Below are 19,288 nucleotides of genomic sequence, written 5' to 3'. Positions count from 1 at the left end.
ATGGATGCATTGGGAATTACACTCAGGTAACGATCCAATATATTTCACGATTTTACAAATATGAACGAGTTAATAATTATTTAGCCTCGAGTAATAATTCTATATTAGCTTCTTTCGAAGACTAATAAGACTTCCTAATTGAATTATCCCTAAAATAATTAAGAGATTAAGCACACCTGAATATGGCTATAAGTAGCTCAATCCTATTCCTAGGTAGAATCTATAAAGTTAGGGTTAACGCCTCAAGTTCTTATTAATTAATCTTTCCAAATCCCGAATTATTTTTTCCAAAATTAATTCGAAGTGAATGGGCGAGTCCTAGGGTTAGCTAATCCCTTTGAAAATATTTAATAACAAGATTAATTAAAGAAATAATAACTCAATTCACAATAAATAAAAATCGTTCAATACATAAGTATAACAAGGTATTTAATCCACACTTTAAATATGAATATTACCATAAGCAAGATTTAAATGCTAGAAAAAATACTACACACTTAGATATCCAATACAAAGCAAGAAAATGAAGAATTGAACATAAATGGGTAAGAAATTCTCAACCAAAAGCTCCAAATCTTCAAGACCCAAGTGTGTGTGCAAGAAACCTAGCTCCAAAAATGGACAAAAGCTGCCCAAGATGTGCAGAGACTGTCAATGTCTGCCAAAGATATCTTACAAATGAGCTAGGTCGTGTATTAGATGGTTTGGGGGTAAAAAATGTAAAATTCCAGAACTGCCCAATTTTTCTGCAAATGTCTTCTTCACGTTCGCGATCCAGCCTTCGCGTTCACGAAGGTTTGACTACCTACAGCTTCGCGTTCGCGGTCTGAACTTCGCGTTCGCGAAGAGTTGATTTTTGCAGCTTCGCTTTCGCAATGTATCCCTCGCGTTCGCGAAGGTTTGGCTTGTGCAGCTTCGTGTTCGCGTTCTGTCCTTCGCGTTCACGAAGGTTTGGGTTCCTGCTGCTTCGTGTTAGCCTTACTCCTTCGCGTTCGCGAGAGGTAATTCAGTGGGCAGATTTCTATTCTTTATTTTAGCTCCTTTTTGACTCGTTTTCACTTTCTAAATCACATAAAACCTGTAAAATAGAAGTGAATGCCATTAAACACAAGATGTTATCAATCAAACATAGCAAAAGTGATTAAAAGATGGACAAGTTGGTAAAATACTCACTTATCAGTTTGCCATCTTCGTCTAATAAGTACCTCTTCCACCAATACTTTGCCTTTCTCATCCTTAATGCACTTCACTTGGTCCAAGTCACGGGCCTTCCTCTCTCTCACCATGGAAAACTTGTACAACTTCTTATCCCCGCTTTGCTCCCAGTTCTTCTTACAGACGTTCAAAAGCTGCAGTCGTAGCCTCTATAACTACTAGCTTTGCCTCCGTCCTTGCCTTCTTATACCCCTCCCTATTAGCAATCTTTTCCTCCTCGTCCTTGCTCTCCACCAGATTCATGTATGCTGCTTTCTTTGCTTCAACTTTACTTTGGATCTCACTATTCCACCACCAATCCCCTTTGTGACCTCTCAAATGACCTTTTGAGACCCCTAACAATCTCTAGCATCTTCCCAAATGCAACTTGTTGTCGTGGTCCACATATTATTCTCGTCCCCACTACTCCTCCAAGCCCCCACAGCTAGCAACTTTTCCCCCAACTCATGTGTTTTGTCCTTAAGAAGGCTCCCCACTTGATCCTAAGTTGACCATACATATGTCTCTTTTTCCTCCCCCCTTAATCTCTAAGTACATAACCAAGAGCCTATGTTGGGACGAGAGAATCTCACTCGGGATAACCTTACAGTACGAGCATAGATCTCTATCACCATTTCTGAAGAGTGATTGAGGTCTATAATTATATATGTACTTGTATTCTTATTTTATATTCTACCCCGCATAAAATATTACATAAATTATTTTTATTAGTTTATACGGTATTATGTATGAAGAAAAAAACCAACTAAACATTATATTAGTTGTGTTGGATTTTACACCAAGATTTTTTTTCTTAAAAGACCAACCAAACAATGAATAATACTACTGGTTTTTTATGCAGTGGTTCGTTTGGTTAGTTGTATTGTAAGGATTAATCTCAACAATTCAACCCTTTTAGATAAAATTATCATATAATTCAATATTATATTTGAGCATGCAAAGATTATGAGTTCAAATCTAATCGCTATCCAATAAAAAAGAACATTTTTATGTGTGACGATCTGATAGGTTATTTTGAGTAATAACCCTTATTTCTATGTTTCGAGACCCCTATTAGCTTCATTTGATATTTCTTTATTTTCGTGCGCAGACCAGGTCTTTTTCCGGAAAAGTTTTACGTGAAATTTAGAAGAAAATATGATTTTTGGCTTTAAAAATAACTTGAGTTGACTACAGTCAACATTTTATGTAAACGACCCTAGATCGATATTTTGACGATTTCGGTAGGTCTGTATTATGATTTTAGACTTGCACGTATGCCCGAAATTAAATTCTGAGGTCCCTAGGTTGATTTGACTTATTTTGCCAAAAGTTAGCAATTTGAAAGTTTGAAAACTTCCTAGGTTTGACCGTAGATTGACTTTATGGCTATCGGGTTCAAATTTTGATTTTGGGACTTGTTATGTGTCTAATTTTCTATTTGAAACTTGTCTGCAAAATTTGGTGCAATTTGGAATTGGTTTGATAGGATTCAGATGCTTAGTTGTAATTCTAGAGGTTCTTGATTTTTTATTAAAATTTCATGCGTTTTGATGTCTGATTCATTGTTGTAGGTGTTATTTTGGTATTTTTATCACGTGAACGAGTTTGTATGATCTTATTACACTTGTGTACATGTTTGATTTAAAGCCTGAGGCGCTCGGGTGAGTGTCGGGTATGCTACAGACCATTTTAGACTTAAGAGGTTGCTGGTTTTCAACAGTTTCTGGTGTCTGGTGCGTTGTGCTTCGCGATCGCGAAGCTTATCTCGTGATCGTGAAGGTAAAATTTGGGTTGGGGATTGGTTATTCTTCACGAACACAAGGACCTGGTCGTGAACACGAAGTAGAGGAGGGTTTACCCTTCGCGAATGCGACAAACTTCTCGCAAACACATAGCTTTGTGGTATCTGGGGGCAAGTCAAGCGGTTCCTCTTCACAAACATGAACCATGGTTCACGAACACAAAGGCAGGCGGGGTTTAAGCCTTCGCGAATGCAAAGAGGACCTCGTGAATGCAAAGGCCATTTGGCTGCTGCTCTTTGCGAACGCATCAGGTGCTTCGCGAACATGAAGTAAACCTGACACCTAGGTATTAAAATCGCTTAAAGTCGGGACTTTAACCATTTTCCACCATTTTGAAGTTAGAGCTCGGCCTAGGGGCGATTGTGAAAAGGTTTTTCATCCCTAATTCATTGGTTAGTAAATTAGGGATTTGGGTAGAAATTGGGGATTTTATAAAATTTAGATTTAGACCTCAAATTGAGGTCAAATTTCAAAACAAATTATATAATCGGGCTAGGGGTTGAATGGGTAATTGAGTTTGTTTTTCGAATCTTCTGTTTTGACCAAGCGGGCCCGGGGTTGACTTTTGTTGACCTTTTCCAAACTCATTAAAGATTAAATTTTTTTCGCTCGTGGGTAGTTTCTAAAGCCTATTTTAAATTATTTGAACTATATTTGTCGTTGATTTTATTGGTTTGGAGGCTAATTCTAAATGAAAAGTCGTGGTTGAGCATTGATTTGGTTACGGAGTGAGGTAAGTATCGTGGTTAACTTTGACTTGAGGGATTAGGACTTGTTGGTCTATTTGCTATGTGAATTATGTGTGAGAACGGTGTATATAAAAAGTGACGAGTATATATACGCTGTAATTGGGTTAAAGCATGCGGGTTGAAATTGTTGTATTTTACTATGTTGTTTTCATGACTATATTTTCCATGTCGTAGTTAGATTATTACTTCCTTAATTATTAACCTTCTTATCTATTGATTATTTTGGAGTTGTTAGAATTTTGAATATTGAGATAAATTATCATTTCACTAAGTTTGAGGTGAAATAGCTTCCCGTCTTGTTTTGCTATTTTGGATTAATGTTGTTGCTTGGTGAGGAAGAGTGAAAAGCACAAAGTATATTGCAGTGCCTTATTTGCATACGATATCATTCATTTGAGAGATTGTGAGGATTAAAGCACGAAGGGTGATGTCGTGCATTTGATTGCTTATTATCATTTATTACACATGTGAGGCTGAGAGTAAAAGCACGAATGGTGGTCCCGTGCTATTTCATTTATGGAATTACATAGTGAGGACGAGAGTAAAAGCACGAAGGGTGATGCCGTGCCATTGTTGACTTAATTGCTTTCTTGGTTTCCAGATTGATGATTTAATTTGTTGTATTATTATTGTTTTTCGTAGAAAGGTTATTCGGTGAGTTTGTACTTGCCGTTCTTATCGTACTCCCCTTTCTACGTATCCGCTCCCAGTTAATATTTAATTGTCTTACTTTTTATTTTGATGCTTTATGTTTATATATGTTCATGATTTACGTAGGTGTCTTGTCATAGCCTCGTCACTATCTCGTCGATATTAGGCTCGACAATTACGGAGAATGTTAGGTCGGTTGTACTCATGCTACACTTTTGCACTTCTTGTGCAGATACTGGTGTTGGTCCCGACGTCTAGTGGTGTCTCTACCCGGATTCAGCCGCATTGGAGACTTGAGGTATAGTTGCACGGCGTCCGCAACCTTGAAGTCCCCTTCTTTATCCAGTTTACTGTATATTTAGTTTCAAACAGTCGTACTTTGTTTCAGACCATATATGTAGTATTCTAGCTGCTCGCTCATGTACTTGTGACTCTAGATTTCTAAGAGTAGTTAGCATCGCATTATTTATACTACCACTGTTTTAAACTTTGAGTTTATTAATCGTTGTTTATCATCACTCTGTAATAATTGTTCAAGACTGGTTAATTAATCTAATAACGTCGGCTTGCCTAGCAAGTAGATGTTAGGCGCCATCACGGTCCCGAGGTTGAGAATTCCGGGTCGTGACAAGTTGGTATTAGAGAACTAGGTTGCCTAGGTCTCACAAGTCATGGGCAAGCTTAGTAGAGTCTGGAGGATAGGTACTGAGACGTTTGTAATTATCTTCTAGAGGCTATAGAGCTTTAGGAAAATTTTGCTTCTTCTTTCTCTATTGTTCGATTTTATTCTATCACTGAAGTTTGAATCATTCCATTCTTATTCTCTCTCAGATGGTGAGGACATGCACAACATCCACGGTAGGTCAGAATGAAGCCCCGGGTTGCTGTCATTACTAGGGGTAGAGGCCAGGGCCCGGGTCGAGACAGAGGCGGAGCTCAACCTAGATCACGTGTAGAAGCACCTATTTCGGAGCCTGAGATCAAGCAGAAGAAGGAGGTTCATGTTCAGACCATGCTAGTTGGAACTGCTCAAGTCCCGGGGGGTTTATTTCTACCCCGGTACTTCAGGATGCTCTAGTCTGCTTGGTGGGCCTTATGGAGAGCGTGGCCCAGACCGATACAATTCCGGTGGCACCAACTGTCTCTCAAGCTGGGGGAGGAGCACAAACCCCCGCTGCTCACACACCAGAGAAGATGGCTCAAGGATGTCAGACTTTGACAGTTCCGCTAGTTGGAGTGGCTCAACCTATTGTTGCTAAATAGACCGGGGAGAGGCCCGCATTATTTTTAAAGGGATTGATAAGATTGGACAATTTTACAAAGTTATTTCCTATTTGCTTTGGTGGCACACCTTCTAAGGACCCACAGGATTTCATTGTCGTTACCACGAGGTGTTCCGCAACATGGGTATCGTGGAGTCCAATGGAGTTGACTTTGTAGTGTTTCAGATGATCGGTTCTGCCAAGAGGTGGTGGCAGGATTATGAGTGAGGCAGACCAGCAGGTTCACCGCCACTCACTTGGGATCAGGTTTTCACAACTATTTTTGGAGAAGTTCATTCCTTTTATTCTGAGAGAGGAGTATCATTGGCAGTTTGAGCGCCTTCAGTAGGGTAGCATGACTGTTACCTAGTGTGAGACTAGATTCATGGATTTAGCTCGCCATGCAATCGTATTGCTTCCTACTGAGAGGGAGAGAGTGAGGAGATTCATTGATGTTCTTGCTTTTGGTATCAGGCTATAGATGGCCAAAGAGATGGGGATGATATTTCTTTCCAGAGGGCAGTAGATATTGCTAGACGGATCGAAATGATTCGTGGTCAGGATAAAGAGGCGGTATCTGAGAAGAGGACTCGTCACTTTGGTGGTTTCAATGGTGCCTCGTTTGGAGGCAGGGGTTCATTTGGTAGAGGCCATCCTCCTAGGCTCGATTCACCCAGCACTTTAGGAATCCCACGGTGATTCAGATAGTCCTAGTTCTTATGGATCTCATCTTGAGCAGCTAGCCTACACCGCACCTTCAGATCCTATTAGTGCACCTTCGATCCTGAGTTATCAGGGTGGTTATTCAGGTTGAAAGGGTTAGTTCTAGGATCAGCAGTCACAGTAGCCGAGTACTTGTTATACTTGTGGGGATCCGAGGCAAGTCACAAGGTTCTGCCCTAGGTCACAGGGGCAGCATACCACAATAGGATTCTCGTGCCATGGTTCCGGCATCGGTTGCTCCACCGTCCGCTCAGCCAACTAGAGGCGGGGGTCAGGCTGCTAGAGGTTGAGGTCAGGCTATTAGCGGTGGAGATCAGGCCATTAGAGGCGGAGGCCAGCCAGCTAAAGGTTGTCCGAGAGGCAGAGGTCAGAGTGATGGGGCCCAACCCCATTTTTATGTATTTTTATCTAGGCCTGATGTAGAGTCATCTAATGCCATCATCACAGGTATTGTTCCGGTTTGCCATAGAGATGCCTCAGTTTTATTTGATCCAGGATCTACTTATTCATACGTGTCATCCTATTTTGCTTCATATCTGATTATGCCTCGTGATTCTTCGAGTGTTCCTGTCTTTGTGTCCACGCCTGTGGGAGATTCTATTATGGTAGATAGTGTTTATCACTCGTGTGTGATTTCTATGGTGAGCTATGAGACTAGGGTAGATCTCTTACTTCATGATATGGTGGACTTTGATGTTATATTAGGCATGGATTGGCTGTCACTTTATCATACTATTTTGGATTGTCATGCCAAGACTGTGACATTAGCCATGCCGGGGTTACCTCTATTAGAGTAGAGAGGTACTTCTAGCCATTCTACTAGCAAGATTATTTCTTATGTGAAGCCTCGACGTATGCTCGAGAAGGGGTGTCTAGTATATTTGGCCTATATCCGTAATCCTAGTGCGAAGGTTCCTTTCATAGATTCAGTACCAGTTGTGCGCGAGTTCCTAGAGGTGTTTCCTACAGATCTGTCGGGAATGCCACCCGACAGAGATATTGACTTTTATATTGATCTGATTCATGGCACTCAGCCCATTTCTACCGCACCATACCGTATGGCCCAATTGAGTTGAAGGAATTGAAGGAGCAGTTGTAGGATTTTCTTGACAAGGGATTCATTAGACCTAGTGTATCGCTTTGGGGTGAACCACTGTTGTTTTTGAAGAAGAAGGATGGAACGATGAGGATGTATATAGATTATCGGCAGTTGAACAAAGTCACTATCAAGAACAATTATCCTTTTCCTTGGATTGATGACTTATTTGATCAGCTTCAGGGTGCCAAAGTATTTTCAAAGATTGACTTGAGATCTGGCTACTATCAGTTGAAGATAAGGGCATCGGATGTCCCTAAGATAGCTTTTCATACTCGGTATGGTCATTATGAGTTCTTAGTGATGTCATTTGGCTTTGACTAATGCCCCATCAACATTTATGGATTTGATGAACCGAGTGTTCAAGCCCTATTTGGATTTTTTTGTGATCGTCTTCATTAATAATATTTTGGTTTATTCCGGCAGTCGAGAGGAGCATGAGCGGCATCTTCCGGTCGTACTTCAGACCTTGATGGATAGTTAGTTATATGCAAAGGTTTCAAAGTGTGAGTTCTAGTTGGGCTCGGTTGCCTTTTTGGTCCATGTTGTATCTTCCGAGGGCATTAAAGTGGATCTTAAAAAGATTGAGGCAGTTCAGAACACGACTAAACCTACTTCAAGCTACATAGATTCGGATCTTCCTAAGTTTGGCGGGTTATTATTGCCGGTTCGTGGAGGGGTTTTCATCTATCTCAGCCCCACTGAAAAAGTTGACCCATAAGGGTGTTCATTCTAGATGGTCCGACGAGTGTGAGCTGAGCTTTTAGAAGCTCAAGACTGCTTTGACTACAACCCAAATGTTGGTGTTTCCTACAAGTTCGGGATCTTACACCGTGTATTATGATGCATTGCGTATTGGCTTGGCGTGATATTGATGCAGGATGGTAGGGTTTCCTACGCATCTTGACAGTTGAAGGTTCATGAGAATAATTACCTTATTCATGACTTAGAAATGGCAGCCATTATTCATTCACTGAAGATTTGGAGGCACTATCTGTACAACATTCATTGTGAGGTCTATACCGATCATCGGAGTCTCCAGCACCTATTCAAGAATAAAAACCTTAATTTGCGGCAGCGTAGATGGCGAGAGTTGCTAAAAGACTATGATATCACCACATTATATTATCCGGGGAAGGCCAATGTAGTGGCCGATGCATTGAATAGGAAGGCGGAGAACATGAGTTGTTTGGCATATTTATCGGTAGCTGAGAGGCCACTAGCCATGTATGTTCAGGTTTTAGCCAACCGGTTTGTGAGATTAGATATTTCGGAACACATCCGTTTTCTTGCCTGTGTTGTAGCACAGTCTTCATTGTTGGAGCATATCAAGGCTCGCCAGTTTGATGATCCTTACTTGTTGGTGTTGAAGGATACGGTGCAGTGGGGTGGGGCCAAGGAGGTTGTAATTAGAAATGATGGTGTTATGCGGCTTCAGGGCCGGATTTGTATTCCAAATGTTGACGGGTTGAGAGAATTGATTCTTGAGGAGGCGCACAATTCGTGCTATTCTATTCACCCAGGTGTCACGAAGATGTACTGTGACTTGAAAAAACTCTATTGGTAGAGGAGAATGAAGAAAGACACTACGACAAAAAAAGGTTTGTAGTGGCAATTAAAATGCTTTATAGCGGCAATAAAAATGGGCGCCAAAACATTTATCAGCAATTAGTTATTAGCCGTTGTAGCTAGCGTCTGCAAAGCCTTTAGCGACCATTTATCTGAATGATGGTAAAGGCCCATGTTATGGCAGGTAAAAGTCCTTTAGTTTTAGTGGCAAATATTACTGGCAATTATAATGGACACTAAATCTCACTAAAATTTTCATAAGCCCTACCTTTTGCAGCTTTTATTGTTGCCGCTAAAACTCAATTTAATAAGTGGTAAAAAGAACTTTTTTTGGCAACAAATATAATGGCCACTAAAATTATCCTTGAACTCACCTTTATTCATTTATTTAATATCTTTTATTACTGTCGATAAAAGTTTATATAATTTCTATAATAATGATCTTTTAACAAATTTTCTTATTTCCGCTAACTTTTAAGAAAGAATTTTTTCACTTAATTATTACCCGGTATGCTTATTTATCTTTAAAATGATACTCTCTTCAAAAAGATTAATGCATTTAATTAATCCACACATCAGAACTACTAATTTATAAATTGGAAGTGCCAACAGCATAACCAAAGCACTAACCTATTTGAATCTAATAACTAGTGTCATTTAGCATCTAATAAATTGTTTATCAAGTAGCTATATACAATAAGTGACATAAGAAAGATTCTCCAAGTCTTGATCATAATGAAATCAACCATGAGCAAAGATTTTGAACATCATAATGTATGACGTGAAATAATAAAATAAAATAAATGTAAATAAACAACCACATATGAAGTTCATCAATAGTTAGGAAACCATCTACGTGACATTTACGTGCTCATACTAGCATATTAAGGAAGTGCTACTACAAAATCTCATTAAAACAAGTGAACAAGAAATTTCTCAAAAGATAGATTTGTGCTTGAAGATCTCAAAGCAGTATAGGCTCATAAACAACTTTACAAATGCATTCAAATGAATATCTGCCTAACAAACTTACATAAGCGTGTTCTAAAAGGTATCAATGGTTTTCATTAATATTGCAGATTTCTTAAGTCTATCTGTACTTAACAATAGCAATCCAACAAGGAGATAGCACAAACATGTGGAGCACTTGCTGTTTTAGCCTACAAGAGCATAATGGACGTATTCACGTTTCTTTTTAGAAAAAGAAAGAAGACTAGAGAAATGTGCAAAACCCAAAGATCCGACAAGGATGCAAAGGTGATATTTTTACTCCATTTTTAAGATTTTACTCTGCTTACTATTAAACATGCACACGTAGATAGAGACCAAAGCTTGTGTCACACCAATACTTACAGATAAAATGCTAATATACATAATCTCTCATTACATTAGTGTGTTACATCCACCTAATTTATACTTAGTAAACTTAATGATAAAAATAAATGTATTTTTTCCTAAAAACTACCGCAACACAACTAAACTCAACAAGAATTAAGGCCTTCTTATTAATAGAAATAGGAACACACATTTCCTGAAACTCGCCGAAAAAATCGATTGTTTGTACCTCTATATATTCTCTTGTAAAAACATTCAAATTTTTCTCTCAATATCAAGTTCATAGGACCTGCAAAATAATTAGCTGGTCCTCACTTGATTATGACTTAAGGTTATACAAAAGATGCTGGAAAGAATTTCTGATAAAGGAACTAAAGGAAATATTATTGATGGTATTTTTTTGTGGTGAAGGTGCTGGGGGACTATCTAGGTTTTAGAGTTTATACGTGTGAGAGAAGCCTCAATATCTTCTCGTTCAGACGAATCGACATACTTAAGGTTTGATCAATATCTTTGGAATCAGGGTTGCCCATCTTGTAAGAAACCATTTCGAAAGTCCTTAATGCATCCAACCAGTTGGTAACCAAACAAAAACATTTAGGAGTTCAAGTATAGTTATTTCAACCAAATTAAAACAGGAAACCTTCCTACAGAGATTAGCTAAAGAAAAAGGAATAGTGCTTGAAGATTGAAAGTCATGACCAAAATATTATATCACACATCCAAGGACAATAGTAATGGTTCAAGCAAAGAATTAGTCCATCAAGCAAAAAGATAGAAAAACTTGTAATCTTTAAGACTAGCATAACGAGATATACCACTAGCAGCACATTGACTTTTACCTTTTTTACATATAAGGTAGCAATTACTACCAACAAAGGACCTATTTTGCATAGTTCATATTATTTGTGTCCTATGAGTTCTCAACAATTTAAAGAACAAAGTTTAGCAATATATACATTCAAATATGAAAAGGAAAAGGAATTGCTACTTTGAAATGGAATTCGTGGTGCTTGTACTGCTTGTTTTGCTAACTGACTTCTCCTCTTATATGTTGCTTTATCTCTCTTATTCTCAAGATCCTGTGATTATCACAAACAAGGGAGAAGTCACCATCAAAAGTCCAATATTCTAACAGAAAACTAAAACTTCAGTTATAATTGCAGACTATAAGTATGAAAATTCATCTTACAAAAAATTCCAGAAATAGGAGTCGGAGCTCATTGTTACATGAATAAGGGTTAAGCAGAAAGAAAAGGAACTCTAGGTGCTTCTTGGAGCAGAAAATTACATTTTCCTATTGGTAAATAATACATGAAAATAAAGTCAAGAACATTATTTGACAAGACATAGCTAACAACTGCTATATGTTGCTCCATTGATTCTAAATGTGAAGTAATACAACAACTAACTAGAGAGAATGAATGTAGGGTAGATCTAAAACAAGATACAAGAAACCTACCCTGATAGTATCATATTGATTCCATCCAACCTCTGATGAAAGCTTTCTCAAAGCAGTATGTATGTCCTGCCTCGAGCCTCAATACCCTAGCTAGACGAGAAGAGGATAGTAACTTCAGTATAAAAAGAAACAATAATACTATGTGTAAACTAATACTTGAGTGCATCAGGAATAACTACCCTTTTCATCTTGTCATATGAGGATGGAACAACCGCATAAATAAATTATGGGTGTTGCGCCACAACTTACTTGAGCATATTTTGCTATGTGTAGATTAATATTTGTACCATTAGGCCTAGTTACTAGACATCTGTAACGACCCAACTGATCATTTTGAGTATTATAACCCCGTGCCCCCATTTATTGCTTATTCTGTGCTCATTTGTTATTATGTGACTCACTGGCATGGTCGGTTTGGTTCCGGCAATGTTTCGGAATGAGTTGGGACACTTAGTCCCAAGGTTGGAAGCCTAAGTTGAAAGAGTTGACCGGAGAATTCTAGCTGAACAGTCCCAGGAGTCCAAACTTAGCAAGTCTGAATAGTTCGCTCACTAGTTCCCAACAACAAAAAGCAACACAATACACCAGATTCCTCAGAAGCCAGAAGCCATCAGTTAAAAGCACGGAATGTATTTGCACCATCACCGTCTTCAAATAAAGTATTTTCTACGGTAGCACCATGAATGGCGCATAGCAAAGCAGCGCCCAATACACCGGCAACTCCCATCATATGAAATGGGTTCAACGTCCAATTATGAAACCCTTGAAAAAAGAGGATGAATCGAAATATAGCTGCTACACCAAAACTAGGTGCAAAGAACCAACCAGACTGACCCAGTGGATAAATCAGAAATACAGAAACAAAAACAGCAATTGGACCAGAGAATGTGATTGCATTATAAGGTCTCAATTGAACAGATCGAGCAAGCTCGAATTGACGTAACATGAAACCTATTAGGCCAAAAGCTCCATGGAGAGCAACAAAAGTCCACAGACCCCCCAATTGACACCAACGAGTAAAATCTCCTTGTGCTTCAGGACCCCATAGTAACAACAACGAATGTGCTAAACTATTAGCAGGAGTAGAAACCGCGGCAGTTAAGAAATTGCAGCCTTCCAAATAAGAACTAGCCAATCCATGGGTAAGAACTAGCCAATCCATGGGTATACCATGAAGTTACAAAGGTTGTACCTGTGAACCAATCCCCTACAGCGAAATAGGCACAAGGAAAGAGCAATAGACCAGACCAGCCTACAAAAACGAAATGGTCCCTTCGTAACCAATCATCCATAATATCAAATAAATCATTTTCGTCTTTGGTAAACTTACCAAGGGCTATAGTCATAGTGATCCTCCTATTCAACTACTTCGACCATTTTCGAGCACCTCATATCTTTTTCGGGGCGTCCGAAGATTCGATCATTTTTGTATGATTTCTCTTGCACTGCCCTTTCCAATAGGTTTCGAAGATAAAAATCCTTTATTGATTAGCCCATAAACTTACCTAGGTAAATCCATGAACTCCATTGGATTATTCCTTCTGACTAAGCATATGAACCATGAATTGTCCTAATAAGACAATTCAATCAATTCTTTATTTTGAAAGAACTCTTCAAGGACCAAGTGATCCCTTTCCTTCATACTTCATATAAATAAATCTAAAACCCCATAGTATATCTTTCCACGGATCGAAGGAAAAAAGACAGTTCGATTGAATATTTATTTTTAGATTCTTTTATCTGTTAGAAAAAGGGATAATCTACTATTTTTCCTTTTAGATTTTCCTTTTAGAAAATCAAAAATTCAGTAAAAATAAATAAATAAGATACTGGAAATGAAAGTCTCTTTCTCGGATCTATTCTTCATCACACTATTGGAACAAAACAAAAATATCGTATGCAACGATATTAAAATATTTGGTACATGAAGCCACGATCTGATAGATATACATCGAAATCTACAATCTACTTAATATAATATAGATATATAATCTAGATAGAAATTAATGATGAAATTAATATTTGATCTGGAATCAAAGAAAGATAATAAATGGCTCTTATGGTGTGACTTGGAAGAAAGGTTTCTTGTCCGTTTTTGTCGGTTTGCTTTTCGTGAAAAAAATACCAATTGAAGTGGAGGGTTTCTTCAAACAACAAGGGGCTGGGTCAACTATTCAATCAAATGATATTGAGCATCTTTCCCATCTCTTATCGAGAAAGAAGTGGGCTATTTATTTGTAAAATTGTGCTCAATTTTATATGTGGCAATTCCGCCAAGATCTCTTCGTTAGTTGGGGGAAGAATCCGCCCGAATCGGATTTTTTGAGGAACATATCGAGAGAGAATTGGATTTGGTTAGACAATGTGTGGTTGGTAAACAAGGATCGATTTTTTAGCAATATATCATCAAATATTCAATACGATTCCACAAGATCTAGTTTCGTTTAAGTAACGGATTCTAGCCAACTGAAAAGATCTTCTGATCAATCAAGAGATCATTTGGATTCCATTAGTAATGAGGATTCGGAATATCATACATTGATTAATCAAAGAGAGATTCAACAACGAAAAGAAAGATCAGGCGATAAAGAATAAAAAAAGAAAGCTATGGGGAAAGATCCCAGACCTGGCTCACTCCAGGGGGATTCACTTGAATAGGAATTTGAATCGTGAGCAGTCTATTGGATTTCTTCCTCGCTACCCACCTTCTATCTTCATTACTTTCTATCTTGTCTAAGCTTGCTGGATTTTCCTCATCCGCTGTATTGAATCAAATCCTCGGTAGCCATACCGAAAATGAACTAATGCCAACAGAGGAGTTACGGGCGAGCAAGAAAACCCTAGGGCTAAGAGGACTGCGACCGTGAAGGGAGGGATGAGCCCGAATTCGTTTTTTCTTTCTGATAGGCCAACTCAAAGAGGGAAATGCAAGGGGCGTTAGCGGTCTTTTTTGCCTCGCCTGCTACTGGGAAGAGAGAGCCGCTGTCATTCTTCGCTTCGTTCGAGAATCAACTGCACATGAATAGGCTCTTCCTTACGCCTTCAAGGAGGAAGCGACTTTTTTCCAAAAATCCCGGAAAAATAAAATGAACAACTTTTCGTAAGGCAAGAAAGTCGCCTAAGGAAAGTAGAAGTCTATGCACACTAACTGAATCTTTGGGGAAGGATGGTGGTGTAAATTGGCCTTTTCCCTTCTCCTTTCTAAAGCAAAAAAAAAATGTCATCATTCTGATCGTGACTTGAAAAAAGAAAGAAGAGAAGGAACTTGGAGTTGGCGCCCACATAACGGATTGCTTGCTTACCAAGCCATCCTGGCTTTTCGCTCCTTTCCTTACAGTTAAGTGGCTTTCACTCCTCCAGCTCTATTATTATTGACTTGACTTATTATTATAAAAACTACTCACTATCCAAATGAAAGACGATCGATTATCTACCCAAGAAGATAGAGAGTCCCACATATGAGAAAAGGTCACAAATAGAGTTGAACCAAGTAACATTGCAAAGGCATAATGATAGTAGGGTCGGGATATCCCCGCCCTCCGAACCGGACGTGAGGGTCTCCCCTCATCCGGCTCTCTACAGGGGAATCTACACTCACTGCTTCCCATAATATCCTCCCTTTACCATATCATGGGGGTTTACAGGAGATCCCAGAGGCTCGCTCGGAAAGGCTGCTATACCATACCTTTTGACAAAACTCTACTCTAGTAGTCACTAGACTCTCTATAGTAGTCTGTCTTTCTGCTCTTGCTGAAATCATTACTCTTAAAAAGAATGAAGTGAAGGATAGGAATAGGAATTATCAGTCAAGTGGAAGTGCAGTGATGTATGCAGCTGAGGCATCCTAACAGACCGGTAGACTTGAACCTTGTTCCTACATGACCTGATCAATTCAATCAGGCACTCGCCATCTATTTTCATTGTTCAAATCTTTGACAACACAAAAAAATCATTGTTCAATTCTTTGACAACATGAAAAAACCAAAAGCTCTGCCCTCCCTCTCTATCTATCCAAGGGATCAAAGAGACTGGGCTAAGCTACTGGATATAGCTAAATTCTCTTACAATTTGCAACGCAGCGAGGCGACCGGGAAGAGTCCCTTTAAGCTTGCAACTGGGCAATAGCCCAACACTCCTCAATCATTGCCCGCCAACGTCGGATTGAAAAATCCGGGGGCTTTTCACATGGCCAAGTTTTGGGAGGAACAAGCCGATCTAGCCAGGTCATATCTTGACAAGGCTGCCCGCAAAATGAAGAAATTTGCGGACCGAAAGCGTCGTCCAGTCAACTATAGGATTGGAGACAGGGTCATGGTGAAATTAAATCCACGGCAGTTCAAATCACTACGAGGCGTACATCATAGTCTGATTCGCCGATATGAGGGCCCATTCGAAATTGTTGCCAAAGTGGGGATAATATCATATCGACTGGACATGCCGCGTCATCTGAAAATCTATCCAGTCTTCCATGATACCCAATTGAAACCATATTTCGAAGACAAGGATCGGGCGTAGTCCAGCCGAAGCCAAATGTTTGCTACTCCGCAAGCAACAGACAAGCAATTGGAAGCCATCATAGACCATCAGTTGGTCTGTGGAAAAGGATGGGGCAATTCGAGCGCACAGTTCCTTGTTCACTGGAAAGGAACTTCGCTAGAGGAGGCATCATGGGAGAAGTACGAAGATTTGTGGCAGTTCAGGGAACAAGTCCACAATTATCTTCAATTGTGTGGCACCGGGGTCGTCTCCATTTCAAGTGGGGGAGCGTGCACCGCCCCGCCATCGCACCTATTAATTTTCAGCAAAACCAGCGATGGCGTGGCTTGTCCGAGCTCAAATCTCGGACTGCCATCAGTGGAAAAACACACAGGCCCACACAGAAATGATGAGATGCCCACTAAAAGCACCTTTGGCAGAAAGTCTGCCAACCAAGAGACAAGCAGCCATCAGTGGGAAGGCATCTTTGACCTTCTGGTCCATAGTTGACATCAGATCCCACAAAGTCTGCCTTTCCAGCTTTCCATACTGGAATGCACCAGGCAGCTTTCCATGCTGGAATGCACCAGGCAGCTTTCCATGCTGGAATGCACCAGGCTGCTGTAACAGCCTTACCAGCCCTGCCAACCACCCCCTTTGTATAGCCATTTTTGTTTCTATAAATAGGCTTTATACTCATTCTTTGTAAGCATCAGATATTGCATAATACAACAGAAAATTGGCACTTGCCTCCCAATTTTGTGTCTCTTTCTTTCATAGCTTTCTTGCTTGTTTTGTGTGATTGCCATCGCTTTAGCATGATTGTGCTATTTATTGTCTAAGGGCTGAAGCTAAGTAGCACTCAGGCTAACTTCGCTTCCCTCGCCGAACTACTGGATATAGCTCAATTCTCTTACAATTTGCAACGCAGCGAGGCAACCTGGAAGAGTCCCTTTGAGCTTGCAACTGGGCTGCCGAATGTTGGAACGAGACCTCCATGCCGATTAGATACTTGACGCACCTGTCATAGGGGCATCATGTGTCGACTTGTGAGCATGGCTTTGGTTCAACCATGCAAGCAAGGGTCCGTTGGCCTAAAGGTGCAGTTGTGGGGCGACACTACACTATTCGGAATGTAAGCGTGCTGCAAGAGGGCTATGTATGGGCATGGCACGAAAGATACGCATGACAATGGCCAAGGGCTAAAGGTTGCCTTACTCGGGTGAGGCACGAGCTAGTCGCGGATGCACTAGGCGAGTGTCAAGCTTGAGGATTGGGCTGTGCACGCGGGAGCGATGCTCAGTCTTGGGCTAAGGACAAGGCATGTCCTAAGCAAATCCCCCAGGGCGCGCATGGATAGTGATCCTAAGATGAAGTGCCACGACATGTCTAGGGCCAAGGGCCTAGGCATCTTACGGGCGGCACAAGTTGGGGTGAGCCTACGGGTGAGTCCCACCAACATGCACATGATCGTACTTGGGAATTCTGGGAAAGGAGACAAGCTGGCCTGCAACGAGGGGAACTACGGGCGCCGCACGGGAGAGCAGGTGCCGCTACCCAATGTAAGGATTTGGGCCCGTGACACTTGGTATCAGAGCTGATTAAGGCCATACTATGCCATGGGACAACGTCAAGGCAAAGGGTGGATATGGCGAGTACATTTTGGATGTCAGTGCCGAGATCACGTCAAAGCAGAGATAGATGTTCATATGCCACCAAAGATTGAGAACCCGATATTGATGGTCGATGAAAGAAATGGGTGATTCCATTGTCTTTCGTGAATCTAAGGTGCCACTGAATTAGGTGATATGCCGATGAGTCGGATGGCCAAGAGAAAGACATGTTTGCCAGGTCGTGCAACCATATTGTGAAGAGTCGGAGCCATGGACTATAAACTTGGGCATGATCATAGCGGAGATCTTGCCAAGGATGCGTGAAACGCATCAAGTTGAGTGTCTTTCCTTCGGGAGAAGACCTTTGAGTTGCCTGAGGGCATTACTAAGGTGAGAAAACGGATTCGAGGGTATAGCGAAGCTTCGGAACTAGGCAGATTTCCAAGTTAGAAGGTGTCATTCTGGAATGAAGTATGTCGAATGATCAGGGACCGTGAGTGTCCAGGTGTGAGGCACACCGAACCAGGAAGCCGTGCTAGCAGGGCCAAGAGGGTGCCTGTCTATAGGGAGAGTATTGAAGTACTACCGGGAGCATTGGCTACTTGCTGAGGAAGTGACAGTTGGAAAACAAAGAGCTTTGTTCGGGAATACGGCGATGCTATGACTTTGGGAATGTAGTACTCACCAAAGGTCATCCCAAGTGCTGGCCGAATGCCAAGTGGGATGACAGAGCTAAGATGTATCCTCCACATTGAGTGTGGGAGGATCCCGCCTATGCAATAGGCATATGGGCGAAGTCGTGGGTCTGGAAGCGAACACATCTTCAAGGTAGTGAAGGCAACTAAAAGCTACGGGAGCGGAATGCTACATGAGCTATGCCAAGAGGGCATCTTAATGCTACGGAATCAAAAGGCTACAGGAGCCATGCCAAGGGCATCTTAAGGCTACGGGAGCAAAAGGCTACGGGAGCGATGTCAAAAGAGCACATGATGTGCTAACCTGTGAAGGGAAAGCTTCAGACGGACATGAAGGCTATGAGGGTCATGGTGTGATTGACTAGTGTGGGTCAATCACAAAGTTAGACACCAGAGGGAGCAAGTGCGGAGGCACTTTCCAAGTGAACACCGAATGGAGGTGAAGTGCAGAGGCATGCTTGGAAGATACTTGGGGGAGAAGTGCATGGGGTACGACTCATTTTGAGAAAGGACTTCGAGGAAGTCCAACCCACAGGACAAAGGGAGCTTGAATGGGTATACCTGAGGGGGCAGACTCCGGGATGTCTTAAGCCATGATGTGTCATCGGGGACGATGACATTATAAGTGTGGGAGGATGTCACAACTCGCATTTTGGAG

This window comes from Nicotiana tabacum, chromosome 9 (genome assembly GCF_000715075.1).
Source record: "Nicotiana tabacum cultivar K326 chromosome 9, ASM71507v2, whole genome shotgun sequence".
In the NCBI taxonomy this organism is placed as follows: domain Eukaryota; kingdom Viridiplantae; phylum Streptophyta; class Magnoliopsida; order Solanales; family Solanaceae; genus Nicotiana; species Nicotiana tabacum.
The sequence above is the reverse complement of the archived record's forward strand: the minus strand, read 5'-3'. Positions refer to the sequence as shown.